Here is a 14,582-nt window from a genome sequence, read left to right on the forward strand (position 1 = left end):
ATAAAATGGCAGTTTAATGGGTGTCCATTCTCACCCTCCGCTTCCTTGACTGGTGGAGGGTCGTTAGCCGAACGGGTAGGATAGGACATTAATTCTCGTTAAAAGTATAATGAAATTATAAAGTAACTAAACAAACTATTAAATTCCCAATCTTAGTTACTTTAGGAAAAATGTGAAAATGTGCTAATCCATGAAATTACAGATTGCACTTTATTAAGTCGTTAGTGGAGCGTGTGTGGTTAACCGGCACACTAATATGGGACCAATAAAGAGTGACAAATGGTAGCTTAATGTTAATCATGGATCAATGGAGCGTGTATGGTTAACCGGCACATTGATTAGGTGATTTGTAACATTAAGAGTACCAAGTATATTTGCATGGTTATTCACACCTTGTTTGTGATCCTCGGCATCCCAGTCACAAACTTGAGAGGGCACAATTGAGATTTAAACATGCCATTGAAAGTTCAATGAATCTCAAAAGAATCTAGGAATTTCAAATCTAATTAAAACCTAATAAGTAATTGTTGGATATAGTGTCTAAGTCCATAACTTTATTTGGTATGTACTTGACCCGACCCGGCATGGTCCATTTGGGTTGCATGACATTGCAATACTTGGATAGACTAAATGAGAGAATAAGGCACTTATGATTATTAATATATTATAAGTTCTAATATATTAATAATAGTATTATTTAATTAGTATTGATCAAGTATTAATCTAGGATTAATTTGGTGATCAAAGTGAGACTAATTAAATATATAGGGTTGATTATGACAATCATCAATTCTTTTATGGTGGATTAATGATCCATGGTTTATGGGTTTGGTTATAACCATATGGAGCTCCATGGATAGTCTATGGGAGTTACAAACCCATGGGTCATGAGAAATCAAGGGTCATGACAATTAAGGGCATTCATGTGTAAACCCTAATTGTGACAACACTATAAAAGGAACCCTATGGCTAGCAAAATGGTGAACTAGTGGAACTAGATGACCTAGATGACCTAGTGTTACTAGAGAGGGCATAACCGATTTTGAGTGCTAGAAGTATTCTCTCAAGTTATTCCAAGTCTTGTGGTGTTGTGTGAAGCATTTGAGGCACAACATTTGGGGTGCTAGGCTCACAAAGTCTTGAAGGAATCCAAGCAACAACAAGGTATGTATTTCTACTAGTTTTATGTTCTATGTAATCCCCATACCATGCTAGTTAGGAAATAACCTTGAAAAAGAAATTTGCATGTATATAGAGAAAACATAGATTCAAGGTTATTAGGGTTGCATGTACACTTAGGAAGTGTTAGAATGCTCAAAAACCCATCAGTGGTCTCAGAGCCTAGGATTGTTTTCTGTATACTTGTTGCAAAACTGCTTAAAAATCGAAAATTCTGCACTCTGACGACTGGACTCGCCGAGTCCATGGGGAGGACTCGCCGAGTCCATGAACAAATTCATCCTACTCGACGAGTAGAATAATGCACTCGGCGAGTAGGAGCGTGCTGGGCAGTTTTTTCGAGTTTTGTTGCTGGAAATGGATTAAGATCATTATCCCAATCTATTTTGGACTTGTAAAATCTGTTTTTCAAAATGATAATGATTATGTTAACCCATTTTACATGACTTTTATCAATTTTCAAGTATTGTATATGTTTATATGATTTTCTTGAAATTGCTTGACATGAATTTGTGTTCATATGAGTTTAGAAGATCATAGGAATTATGTGTAACCTCCATGTGTGTTTAATTCATGATCTTAATGGCAATGATGGTGTCCATAACTTGTCCTCAAGTTATGGATAACCAAAAGTCACTTCTTTAAATTGTGATTAAAGAACTAAAGAGGTTTCATAAAATGAAGAGTCTTCATTTTTATGAACCATTAAAACTCATAAGTTACAAATTGAAGAGACTTGGAATAGTTTCAAATCTTGCCCTCAAGTTTTGGAATTTGAAAAGTCTTACACTTTAATACTTTAATTCCAAATTAAACCTTAGATTTTTAAAAAGTTTAAAAATCAACACTTATACTATTATTATAATTTTATTATATAGATATGTATAAGAATATGTCATTCTTACCGTTAGTAGGCCTCATTCACGAAGCCGGTCTATAAGGGGGGGTATAAGGTTGTTGCCTATAAAATGGTGACTTAATGGGTGTCCACTCTCACCCACCGCTTCCTTGATTGGTGGAGGGTCGTTAGCCGAACGGGTAGGATACGACTTTAAATACTCGTTAAAAGTATAATGAATTATAAAGTAACTATACATTATAAATTCCCAATCTTAGTTACTTTAGGAAAATGTGAAATTGGTGCTAGCCCATAAAATTACACTTTGTACCTTACCAAGTCGTTAGTGGAGCGTGTGTGGTTAACCGGCACACTAACATGGACTAGTAAGAGTGGCAAAGGGTAACTTGACTTTATTATAGATCGATGGAGCGTGTGTGGTTAACCGGCACATCGATTAGGTAATATTGTTGAGGGTACCAAGTCAATTTGTATGGTTATTCACACCTTGTTTGTGATCCTCGACATCCCAGTCACAAACTTGAGAGGGCACAATCGAGATTCAAACATGCCATTGAAAAGTTCAATGTATCTCAAAAGATCTAGGAGTTTCAAAACCAATAAAACCTAATAATAAAATATTTCGTTCTTATGGTGGAAATTGGTAAATCGTCATTTACCTACCTTCAAATATTTTATAGTATGGATTACGGCATCCCTCTTCCAACTATAAATAGTTTGTTGGATCCTAGCCTTAATATTTCATTTGGGTGAATTATTAAGGATTCCTAATCTAATGAAACTTGTCTTTCTTTCCTTTCAGATGTCTTCCAACAATGCTTCTGGCTCAAACCCAACAGGCTCCTTTTCCCTTATGAACTTGTGTGGTAAGGTCATCTTTGATGGATCCAATTTCAATGAGTGGATCAGAAACATCAGAATGATTACCCGCTATGAGGACAAAGAATATGTCCTCGATAGGGAGCTTAAGGTTGTGAATGAAGCCACTGCTACTCCTGAAGAGTTTGCGGAGTTTGTTGCACATGAAAAGGATGCTACTAAAGTAGCATGCATCATGATGGCCACCATGACTCCTGAACTTCAAAAATCGTATGAAGATTTCTACCCCTATGAGATGCACCTGGATCTGATGGAAAGGTACCATCAGAGCGCGCGTCAGGAGAGGTATGAAATCATCTCCTCCATGATAACCGCAAGGATGAAGGATGGTGAACCCATCACCGGTCACTTGCAGAAGATGCAAAGGTTCGTTGACTGGTTGCTGAAGCTAAATGTTGACTTTCCTGAGGAAATGGCGATTGACATCATTCTCCATTCCTTACCTCCAAGTTATGATCAGTTTCGTATGACTTATCATATGAACAAGGAGGAAGTCACACTTAGCAAACTGATAGCTCCATTTTATTTACTTCTTTTTATAGTTTTTTTAGCACATTTCATTCGCATTTTAGTTAATTTCCATGCATATTTTCCTTTTTGTTATTTTTATGACCATTTCGGGTATTTTCTAGTTTCTTGAGCATTATTGCAGATTTTTTGAAGACTAGCGGAGCGGGACTCTTGGGAGGCAATTGGGCTTGAAGGGAAATGGGGATTTCATGCTTGATGGCTATGGAGGTGATTCATGGAGTGGGCTTGTCAATTGCTTGAAGGCTTGGAAGATTTGAACTTTAAATTTGCAAGGCGCGGGAGGTGTGCGGAGGCTGATGATCGGGCGATTACAAGAGCTTTGGAGGATTTGGAAAAGTCAAATTGGGCTCAAATTGAAGAGAACTTGAAGAAAAATGGGCTAGAAGCTGATCGGACTCGAACTGGGCCAATTGAATAGCTGTGGGGGCCCAAAACTTGAAGAAGCCCAAAAACTCCGACATAGTCACGCGGCCCGCGTAAGATTCCCCGCGGCCCGCATGGAATCCTGACAAGGGCAAATTCGGGATTTTGTCTAGAGCTCTATATTGGGAAGGTTGGTGTGCCTCTTCAGCCTAATCTTTGAGATCCGATTTGGATGCTTTCTCTCTGGAGTTTGGGAGCATTTTGAAGGCCAAGAACCCTCAAGAACTTCACCATTTCATCTCTTAATTCTTGCTAAATGTTTGGTACAATCTTCTCTAACTTTATTTCTTTGAGTTTAGCCATGCTTGGCTAAACTAATCTTGGTTGAATTTTGTTGAATCCTTTGAACTTTTGTTGAATGTTGAAGAATCCATGAACATGTTCTTAAATCTTTATGGGAATGTTTTGTGTTTTAACATCTTATCACTACTTGCATGTTTTAGTTCATGAGTTTAAATGTGTTTGTGGTGATTAGTTGGCTAATTTCTTGATTAAGTAAAGGATCTTCAAATTAGCAAGCAACAAATGATTTTTGTGTTGTTTTTGCTTCGCACAATCATAAAAACATTTCCTCCAACATGGTGGTGAAAGCATTTGACCCCTCTTGGATTTGGTGACTTTTTGGTTCTTAATGCTAGTTGACTTTCACTAATTACATGCTTAATGGAAATTGTGACTTTGACTAAGGAAATTGTTATGAGCTTCTCTAACCATTTTAACAACTAAGAAAAGTCTAGGTAATCTCAAGCTTCTTGGATTACTATAGCCAAATTAAGGATTTAAATCAAGTATTGCACCATTGGATTCTAATGATATGTTCATCAAAAGTCAAAGTGAGGAAACCTTAAGTCAACCATCTTTCTCTTATTGATTTCACATCAAATTCTTATTTTTGCCAAATTATTCATTTAAGTTCTAGTTTAATTCTAGTTTTAGTTTAAGTATTTCAAAAATATCAAAACCCCCATTTTTATTTTATTGTCATTTTAGAAGTACTGTTGCAAAAAGATTTTCCATAGAGTTATAAATTGAACCAATCTCCGTGGATCGACCCCTTTACCACTATACACTATTTTAGTGTAAAAGATTTAGGGTTATTTATTTTTGTTGGCCTCGACAACCACCACAAACTTCAAGGACTCTTAAGGACAGCTGAGAATGGCCTTAAGGGTAAAGCGGTTGCTACTTCTACTCCTTCAACAACCCCTGTTCTGGCTATTGGGCAGGGAAAGGGTAAGAAGAGGAAAAGCCCTTCGAAGGGTACCAAGGGTAAGACTCTTGATGGTTCCTCTTCAAGTGGGACAAAGAAAGGTCCCATTACTCCTTCTTCAAATCCAAAGGAAGCACAGTGCTTCTATTGCCAGGATAAGGGACACTTCAAGCGAAGCTGCCCTAAATATCAGCAAGATGTAAAGGATGGGAAGGTTAAACCCACCCATGCAGGTATTTACACAATATTGTCTAATAACTCATCTAATGCTAATTCTTGGGTGCTTAATACAGGTTGTGGTATTCACATTTGTACTGATTTGCAGGCACTAAGAAGAAGTGAGCAAGTGGAGCACGGGAAGATAAACTTAGTCATGAGCAACAGGAAAGCATCACCTGTTACCAAGATAGGAGTTTATTCTTTATTGCTTAATAATGGGTTAATGTTAGATTTGAATAAGTGTTGTTACTCACCCGAAATGGCGAGAAATATTATTTCTTTTCATGGCTTGTACAAACAAGGTTTTTCATTTTCATTTGATAATAAAAATGGTGCTATTAATGTTTATTACAATGATGTATTTTACTTTAAAGCATTACCTTGTGATGGTGTATATGAAGCTGTGAATGTTGTAGACAATCTAGGAAATAATGTGTTGTATATTGATTCTTCAGATAGCTTGGATAAAGCATCCTTGTGGCATTGTCGTCTTGGACATGTTAACAAGAAGCGCATAGGCCAACTCCAAAAGGCTGGAGTCTTGGAATCATTTGACCTGAAGTCAGATGATAGTTGCGAGTCTTGTTTACTTGGAAAAATGACAAAGTCACCCTTCACAAGTACTTGTGATAAGGGTGAAGGTTTGTTGGACCTTGTACACACGGATGTGTGTGGGCCCTTCAGAGTTGCTACAAGGGATGCTAATCGCTATTATGTGACTTTTACTGATGATTACAGTAGATAAGGATATATTTACTTAATCAAGCATAAGTCAGAAACCTTTGAAAAGTTCAAAGAGTTTAAGCAGGAAGTGGAGAATCAATTGGGCAGGAACATCAAGATGCTCCGTTCCGATCGGGGAGGAGAGTATCTTAGCATTGAGTTCCTTGACTATCTTAAGGAATGTGGGATTGTCTCACAATTGACACCTCCCAGAACACCACAGTTGAATGGTGTAGCTGAAAGGCGCAATCGAACCTTGCTGGATATGGTTCGTTCCATGATGAGTCGAGCTTCGTTACCAATCTCTTTCTGGGGGTATGCCTTAGAGACTGCCGCCCATATCCTTAATCTAGTCCCTACTAAAAAGGTTGCCAAAACATCTCACGAGATGTGGACTGGGAAAGTTCCCAATTTGGACCACATCAAGATTTGGGGTTGTGAAGCTTTCGTGAGGCGTGAGACTCATGATAAGCTTGAACCTCGAAGTGAGAGGTGTATTTTCATCGGCTACCCACAGAGATCCTTTGGTTACCTCTTCTACAGACCCAGTGATAATGTGGTCTTTGTAGCAAGAAGAGGAGTCTTTCGTGAGAGAGAATTCATAAGCCAAGGGGACAGTGGGAGGCAAATTGACCTTGAAGAGCTTCAAGAGTCAAGTGGTGAAGGAACCTCAAATGCTATCGACCAACCTGAGGAGGACACTCCTGTTGATCCGATAGATGAGTCTGTACCTCCAAGACGTTCCACTAGGGTGAGGAACACACCTGATTTTTATTATGGTTATCACATCACCACTGAAGGTGATACATTTATTACTGATAGTACACTAATAGATTTGGATGAATCTAATAATTACAGGGAAGCCATGGCAGGCCCTGAGTCTGCTAAATGGAAGGAGGCTATGGACAGCGAGATTCAGTCCATGTATGACAATCAAGTTTGGAACTTGGTTGACAATGTACCAGGTCGTAAGACAGTTGGGTGCAAATGGATCTTCAAGAAGAAGACCGACATGGATGGGAAGGTACATACTTACAAAGCGCGACTGGTTGCGAAGGGCTTTACTCAAACTCCGGGAGTTGACTATGATGAGACCTTCTCACCAGTAGCTAAGATTAAGTCTATTAGAGTATTGTTAGCCATAGCTACATTTCATGATTATGAAATATGGCAAATGGATGTCAAAACCGCTTTCCTTAATGGAAAGTTGGCTGAGGATGTTTACATGGCTCAACCAGAGGGTTTTGTTGATACAAGATACCCTAATATAGTGTGTAAGCTTGATAAATCCATTTATGGATTGAAACAAGCATCTCGCAGATGGAATCTTTGCTTTGATGAGAAAGTCAAAGAGTTTGGCTTTTCTAGGAGTGAGGATGAGTCTTGTGTATATATCAGGGCTAGTGGGAGCATAGTTAGCTTCTTGGTGTTGTATGTGGATGACATACTTCTCATAGGAAACGACGTCCCAACCTTGCAGGAGGTTAAGTCCTGGCTTGGGAAGTGTTTCGCTATGAAGGACCTTGGAGAAGCTGCCTATATCCTAGGGATAAGGATATTGAGAGATAGGAGTAAGAGACTAATTGGACTTAGTCAAAGTACTTACTTGGATAAGGTGCTGAAGAGGTTCAGCATGCAAGAATCCAAGAAAGGAGAATTACCAATCCAGAGTAATGCCAAGCTGAGTAAGACTCAGAGTCCGAGTACAGAGGTTGAGATAGCTGAAATGAGTCATATACCATATGCTTCCGCTGTGGGCTCGATCATGTATGCTATGACTTGTACTCGCCCTGATGTGGCCTTTGTTTTGAGCATGGTCAGTAGATATCAAGGGAACCCTGGCAAGGCACACTGGACAACGGTAAAGAACATTCTCAAGTATCTGCGGAGGACTAAGGATTGGGTCCTTACTCTCGGAGGCAGTGATGACTTGAGAGTGGAAGGATATAGCGATGCTAGCTTCCAGACTGATAGGGATAATTTCCGCTCTCAGTCAGGCTGAGTCTTTATCCTAAATAGAGGGGCAATTACTTGGAAAAGTTCCAAGCAGGAGACAGTAGCTGATTCTACTTGTGAATCAGAGTACATAGCAGCAAGTGAAGCAGCTAAGGAGGCGATATGGCTAAAGAACTTCATCGGAGACCTTGGAGTTGTACCAGCCATAAAGGAGCCAATGGAAATTTTCTGTGACAGTGAAAGTGCGGTTGCTTTGGCTAAGGAACCGAGAGATCACGGGAGATCTAGGCACATTGACAGAAAATACCATTTCATCAGACATCGAATAGAAGAAGGACTCCTCGTGGCTAAGAGGGTATCATCAGATGAGAACCCGACAGATCCCCTCACGAAGGGACTGAGCAGGGTTAAGCATTTACAGCATGCGAGGCGCATTGGGCTGAAGGATGATATTAGTTTCAATAATTAGATTCCTGAAACTTGTAAAATGTAATTGACATTTGATGATAAATAAAAGTTGTTATTTATTTATGAGTAAGGTGTTACTATCTTGTGTTGATTGTTTACTATGTTTCAATTTTGCATGTTTTTACTTCCAGAATAATTATGTTATTATTCAAACCATCCACAGTCAGTCAAACTTTGGAAGTAAGTATTGATTTAAGACTGTCATGAATTTGGCTTGTATGATTTGTCTGAAAGTGCTTTGGACAATGCAATGGTTGCTACAACATTCATGAGTACTCATAAGGGCTGAGTATTGGATCCAACCCACGCTCACTTGCATCACTTCATGGAATTTATCTCGAGTGATCGTGAGACGGTAATATCATATAAATCTTCAAACCTAGAGATATGAGTTGTTGACTATGAGTTGGTTATTCATTGATTGTACGAAAACGCATTGGTAACTCGATGTTATAAAACGTGCCTTTGTGAATAATTCAACAAGTAGTTAGTACAAGCATACCAGTCGAAGTTTATCTGTTCCTTCTAGAAATAGAAGCGATATCTGGGCCCCTCGATGATTTGGTTTTGACCTATGTACCGGGCCCGGTCAGAACCTAATTGATGTGTTCAATTTAGTTCTATGTCGAAACAAATCAGAGATCGAGAAACAAATGTTGGACAATAAGTAAGACCATGTTCCATGTGTTTGTCCGGCTGATATCATGAGAACAGAGGATTATATGATCACTTATCTTAAATGGCGTATCATCATCATCTCAGTTCCGAGAGACTTTGAAAGAGCTACGATTGCTAGTCGGATTTTGAAGTCATATTTGCAAATATAGTTATTAGACTTATCCAAGTGGGAGACTGTTGGATATAGTGTCTAAGTCCATAACTTTATTTGGTATGTACTTGACCCGACCCGGCATGGTCCATTTGGGTTGCATGGCATTGCAATACTTGGATATACTAAATGAGAGAATAAGGCACTTATGATTATTAATATATTATAATTTCTAATATATTAATAATAGTATTATTTAATTAGTATTGATCAAGTATTAATCTAGGATTAATTTGGTGATCAAAGTGAGACTAATTAAATATATAGGGTTGATTATGACAATCATCAATTCTTTTATGGTGGATTAATGATCCATGGTTTATGGGTTTGGTTATAACCATATGGAGCTCCATGGATAGTCTATGGGAGTTACAAACCCATGGGTCATGAGAAATCAAGAGTCATGACAATTAAGGGCATTCATGTGTAAACCCTAATTGTGACAACACTATAAAAGGAACCCTATGGCTAGCAAAATGGTGAACTAGTGGAACTAGATGACCTAGATGACCTAGTGTTACTAGAGAGGGCATAACCGATTTTGAGTGCTAGAAGTATTCTCTCAAGTTATTCCAAGTCTTGTGGTGTTGTGTGAAGCATTTGAGGCACAACATTTGGGGTGCTAGGCTCACAAAGTCTTGAAGGAATCCAAGCAACAACAAGGTATGTATTTCTACTAGTTTTATGTTCTATGTAATCCCCATACCATGCTAGTTAGGAAATAACCTTGAAAAAGAAATTTGCATGTATATAGAGAAAACATAGATTCAAGGTTATTAGGGTTGCATGTACACTTAGGAAGTGTTAGAATGCTCAAAAACCCATCAGTAATTTCGTTTTTCATGGTGGAAATTGGTAAATCGTCATTTACCTACCTTCAAATATTTTACAATTGGATTACGGCATCCCTTTTCGCAATTGTAGAATATTGTGTTGGATCCTAGCCTTAATATTTCATTTGGGTGATTTATTAAGGATTCTCATCTAATCTAAAACTTTGTTCCCTTCTTTTACAGATGTCTATCCAAAACAATGCTTCAGGCTCAAACCCTTCAGGCTCTTTCTCCCTAATGAACTTAGTAGGGATAACCATCTTCAATGGATCCAACCTTAATGATTGGATCAGAAACATTCGAATGACCCTTCGATATGAGGACAAAGAATATGTCCTTGACAAGGAGCTGAAGGAAATTGATGAGCAAACTGCTACTCCCGAACAAATTGAGGAGTACCGGACTCATGAGAGGGACGCGACCAAAGTGTCGTGTATAATGATAGCTACCATGTCTGATGAGCAACAAAAGTCCTATGACGACTTTTGGCCCTATGAAATGCACTTAGATTTGATGGAAAGGTACCATCAATTTGCTCGGCAGGAAAAGTATGAGATCATATCCTCCATGATCACCACTAAAATGAAGGATGGAGAGTCCATCACGGGCCACTTGCAGAAAATGCAAAGATTTGTGGACCGCTTGCTAAAGTTGAATGTCAAATTTGATGAAGAACTAGATATTGATATTATTCTTCATTCCCTACCTTCAAGCTTCAAGGTATGAAGGATGAAGAATGAAGAATGAAGAACTGTTATGATCAGTTTCGTATGACTTATCATATGAACAAGGAGGAGGTCACTCTTAGCAAGCTTCAAGGACTCCTCAGAACTACTAAAAGCAACATGAAAGGTAAATCTGTTGCTACTACTACTCATATTCCTACTGCTACTGCCCCTGTCCTGGCAATTGGACATGGTAAAGGTAAACAGAGGAAAGCTCCTTCCAAGGGAAAGTCCCGAGATGGGTCCTCCTCTAGCGGGACCAAAGTTGGTTCTGTTGTGCCCTCTGCCAATCCAAAGGAAGCAGAGTGTTTCCATTGCCATGAAAAGGGGCACTGGAAGCGAAGCTGCCCAAAGTACTTGCAAGATATTAAGGATGGGAAAATTAAACCCTCCTTTGCAGGTATTTACACTATTAATTCTAATGATACATCACATGCTAATTCTGGGTCCTTGATACAGGTTGTGGTATTCACATTTGTTCTGATTTACAGGGACTAAAAGAAAGTAGGGATGTGGAGCACGGGAAGATAAACTTAATCATGGGAAATAGGGAAAAGTTACATGTGACCAAGATTGGAGTTTATTCTGTATTGCTTAGTAATGGTTTAAATTAAGAATTGAATAATTGTTGTTTCTCTACTGATATGGCGAGAAATATTATTTCCTTACACCGTTTGTACAAACAAGGTTTTACCTTTGGTTTTAATAATAATAATAATAGTGGTATTGTGCTTATTATAATGGTGTTTATTATTTTGAAGCTTTACCTTGCAATGATGTGTATGAAACTGTGAATGTTGTAGATAACCTAGGAAATAATGTGTTACACATTGATTCATCCAATGATTTGGATAACGCATGCTTATGGCATTGTCGTCTTGGACATGTTAACAAGAAGCGAATAGGCCAACTCCAAAAGGCTAGAGTCTTGGAGTCATCCGATCTGAAATCAGATGATAGTTGCGAATCTTGTTTACTTGGAAAGATGACCAAGTCACCCTTCACTGGTACTTGTGAAAGGGGTGAGGGTTTGTTGGATCTCATACACACTGATGTGTGTGGGCCCTTCAGATTTGCCACAAGGGATGTTAACCGCTTCTATGTGACTTTTACTGATGATTATAGTAGGTATGGCTATATCTACTTAATCAAGCATAAGTCAGAAACCTTTGATAAGTTCAAAGAGTTTAAGGCAGAAGTGGAGAATCAATTGGGTAGGAAGATAAAGGTACTGCGATCCGATCGAGGAGAAGAGTATCTTAGTATCGAGTTCCACGACTATCTTAAGGAGTGTGGAATTGTTTCACAATTGACACCTCCTAGGACACCACAGCTGAATGGTGTGGCTGAGAGGCGCAATCGAACCTTGTTGGACATGGTTCGTTCTATGATGAGTCGAGCTTCGTTACCTATCTCATTTTGGGGGTATGCCTTAGAGACTGCCGCCCATATCCTTAATCTAGTCCCTACAAAGAAGGTTACCAAAACACCTCATGAGATGTGGACTGGGAAAGTTCCCACTTTAGACCACATCAAAGTTTGGGGTTGCGAGGCTTTTGTGAGACGCGAAACTCACGACAAACTCGAACCTCGAAGTGAGCGATGTATTTTCATCGGCTATCCACATAAATCCTTTGGGTATCTCTTCTATCGGTCGAGTGACAATGTTGTCTTCGTCGCGAGAAGAGGGGTCTTTCTTGAGAGAGAACTCATTTGCCAAGGGGACAGTGGGAGGCAAATTGACCTTGAAGAGCATCAAGAGTCAAGCGGTGAAGGAACCTCAAACACTAGCAATCAACCCGAGGAGGAAACTCCTGTTGAACCGATTGACGAATCTGTACCTCTGAGGTGTTCCACTAGAGTTAGGACTGCACCTAAGTTTTATTATGGTTTCCATATTACTACAGAAGGTGATGCATTTATCAATGATAGTACATTGATAAACTTGGATGAACCTAACAACTATAAGGAAGCCATGGCAGGCCCTGAGTCTGCTAAATAGAAAGAGGCTATGGATAGCGAGATTCAATCCTTGTATGACAATCAAGTTTGGAACTTGGTTGATAATGAACCGGGTTGAAAGACAGTCGAGTGCAAAATGGATCTTCAAGAAGAAGACTGGCATGGATGGAAGGGTACACACATATAAAGCGCGACTGGTTGCGAAAGGTTTTACTCAAACTCAGGGAGTTGACTATGATGAGACCTTCTCACCAGTAGCAAAGATTAATTCTATAAGGGTTATGTTAGCCATAGCTGCATTTCATGACTATGAAATATGGCAGATGGATGTCAAAACCGCTTTTCTTAATGGAAAGTTGGCTGAAGATGTTTACATGAATCAACCAGAGGGTTTTGTCAATGCAAGATACCCTAATAGAGTGTGTAAGCTTGAGAGATCCATTTATGGATTAAAACAAGCATCTCGCAGTTGGAATCTTTGTTTTGATGAGAAAGTCAAAGAGTTTGGTTTTTTGAGAAGCGAGGATGAGTCCTGTGTATATGTCAAAGCTAGTGGGAGCGTAGTTTGTTTTCTCGTGTTGTATGTGGATGACATACTACTCATAGGAAATGATATCCCAACATTGCAGGAGGTTAAGTCCTGGCTTGGGAAGTGCTTTGCTATGAAGGACCTTGGAGAAGCTACCTATATCCTAGGGATAAGGATTTTGAGAGACCAGAGTAAAAGACTAATAGGACTTAGTCAAAGTACCTACTTGGACAAGGTGCTAAAGCGTTTTAGCATGGAGAATTCCAAGAAAGGTGACTTGCCTATCCAAAGCAATACCAAACTGAGTAAAACTCAGAGTCCGAGTACATAGATTGAAATAGCAGAAATGAGTCACATACCATATGCTTCTGCGGTTGGTTCAATCATGTATGCTATGACCTGTACTCACCCTGATGTGGCCTTTGCTTTGAGCATGGTCATCAGATATCAAGGGAACCCTGGTAAAGCTCATTGGACTGCAGTTAAGAATATTCTTAAGTACCTGCGGAGGACTAAGGATTGGATCCTTTCCCTCGGTGGGAGTGATGACTTAAGAGTGACAAGGTATAGTGATGCAAGTTTTCAGACCGACAGAGATAATTTCCACTCTCAGTCGGGCTGGATATTTACCCTGAATGGAGGAGCAGTAACATGGAAAAGTTCCAACCAGGAAACTGTAGCTGATTCAACGTGTGAATCAGAGTACATAACAGCAAGTGAAGCATCGAAAGAGGCAATATGGTTGAAGAACTTCATCGGAGATCTTGGAGTTGTGCTATCCATAAAGGAGCCCATAGAAGTTTTATGCGATAATGAAGGGGCAATTGCCTTAACCAAGGAACCAAGAGATCATAATAGATCAAGGCATATCGACAGAAAGTACCACTTCATAAGACATCAGGTAGAAGAAGGACACCTCGTGATAAAGAGGATATCATCACAAGACAACCCAGCAGATCCTTTACAAAGGGACTGAATAGGGTTAAGCACTTGCAGCATGCAAGAGGCATTTGGGCGAAAGGATGATATTAGTTTTAGTAATTAGATAAATCAGAAACTTGTAATAGCTAAATTGTAATTGACATTTTGATGTTTGAATAAAAGGAGTTTTCTTTACTAGTAAAGTTACTGTCTTGTGTCAATTATTTACTATTGTTTCATTTTTCATGTTTTGACTTCCTGAATAATTTAATTATTCAAACTATCCACAGTCGATCATACATGGGAAGTAGGTATGAATTAAGACTGTCATGAGTT

Source organism: Lactuca virosa, chromosome 4 (assembly GCF_052849685.1).
Source record: "Lactuca virosa cultivar CGN04683 chromosome 4, Lactuca_virosa_CGN04683_v6, whole genome shotgun sequence".
Classification (NCBI taxonomy): Eukaryota; Viridiplantae; Streptophyta; class Magnoliopsida; order Asterales; family Asteraceae; genus Lactuca; species Lactuca virosa.